The sequence below is a fragment of the Austrofundulus limnaeus genome, unplaced genomic scaffold (assembly GCF_001266775.1).
Source record: "Austrofundulus limnaeus strain Quisiro unplaced genomic scaffold, Austrofundulus_limnaeus-1.0 Scaffold117, whole genome shotgun sequence".
Lineage (NCBI taxonomy): Eukaryota > Metazoa > Chordata > Actinopteri > Cyprinodontiformes > Rivulidae > Austrofundulus > Austrofundulus limnaeus.
Window position 1 is genome coordinate 1,022,008 of NW_013952519.1, and position 1,782 is coordinate 1,023,789.

The 1,782-nt window shown below is 36.2% G+C and overlaps 1 protein-coding gene across 2 annotated transcripts in view; it reads right to left on the reverse strand.

Annotated features, from left to right (window-relative positions):
- The window catches only part of mmp11a (matrix metallopeptidase 11a), a 37,546-nt gene that overhangs the window by 1,128 nt on the left and 34,636 nt on the right, over positions 1-1,782 (reverse strand). The window lies entirely within an intron of this gene.

Here is a 1,782-nt window from a genome sequence, read left to right on the forward strand (position 1 = left end):
GCTTTCAGGACTATTTTTTTTCAGTCTGATGAGTCGCTGCCACACATTGGTGCGGATCAGGACACGACTGCTCAGATCGTCCAAATCGTCCAAATCGCGCTGCTCTAATCGCGCTTGAGGCGCCGCAGAACTTCCCGACGTTGCTTGAAGCGCCTCCACCATAGACTTTGCATGTAAACCTGCTGCTCCTGACGCTGAAATCGCGTTTGGTGTGAACGCACCATAAGAATAAAACGTTTTTGTTCTTTAAATAAAAATAAAACAGCTGGAGGAACTAAAACTGAGCTCAGATCCTGTTTAAAAGGCACAAACTGTTGTTTTTAGGTTTTATGTTTCTTTATGCCATATTTTGAAGCATTTCTATTTTACAAAATATAGCTTATTAATGTCAGATTGTATGTTTTATACATTAATTTTTTTATACCTTACAAAACCATTTAATGTTCTGCTGAAACAGCAATCTGACATGTGTGAAAGTAATTAATGATTATTTTTCAGTCACTTTAGAATCACACACTTTTTAGTTTAATAAACATGGTTAAAATGAAAACGTAGAATTCAGAAAAAAAAACAAACAGAAAAAGTAGAATTTGGGAAAAATAAAACCGATTTCATAGGGCTCTAACAACAGGTTGTTGCCATTTTGGAAAATAAGGCAACAAGTTATGATTGAAATATGAGGATTCTGTCAAATTTCAGCTCAATATCTGCACAGCTGGACGAGTTTTCATCTTTTTTGTGTTTTCTCTGGTTAGTTAGCCATAGATAAACGTCTCTAACTGGGTTTATTCCTGATGGAAAAATGTATATAAGTTATCATCTTATTATTACATTTATCATGATATTACTTTTATTTTGATCTTACTTCTTTTAAGTATTTTCTCATATGTTTGTTCTGACAGAGAAAACAGTTCTTGCTTTTCAGAATGTTTTCAAGTGGTGTTAACAAAAATGTTACATTGAATGAACGTCCTTGATAAACTGATAAATCATGATTTGCCACAGAAAGATGTGAAACGTAACCACCCACTTTTGTTTTGTGTCAATAAAAGCTGCAAGGAGGTTTTGAAACCTTTGGAGAAGTGGAGCTACTGTTACAGAAAGCTGTCTCCCCTTGTGCAGGTAAAATCTAACCTTGGTGCTTTATTTATTTTGTGTCTCTTCTCAGTTTCTCTGGGTTTTAAAAGGGATCCCTGATTAGTTGTAACATTAGATTTTATTTGATAAACACATATTTTAACTATAAAGACTGTAAAAATACTGTAGGCTGTTTAGTTTTTTAAATTTTAAAAGTATATTTTAACACAGACTGAGCCATTTTATTTACACACAAAGCATTCTGGGTAAATGATGACGTGGATAGGTCCTCGGTGCGAGGCTGCTAGCGAGCTATATCCACCCTGAAGGTTAATCTTGGACAATATCTGATGATCGACTCTTTTAAATGAAACCAGAGAGCGTTGACAGAGAGGAGAAGGTAGAAATGACTCAGCCTGCAGAGTCAGGCAGAACCAGCAGAGGGCAATCAGAAACAAAATGAAGAAGATATGACCATTTGAATATTGGTAATCTGCAAACAAGATTAGGGAGAAAACAGGACTCAAAGTTTTGGAGGAATTGACTCCAGCAGAGGGCGCTTCTTGTGGGTAACAATGGCTGTCCATTTGCATTAACTCCACACCTGAGCAGTGAGCACTTACTGTCAACACAGGTAGGCTCTAGACTCTCTTTTGCAAAATACACATTTTTGGGGCACTTTCCTTCATTTGACCTTATATATAT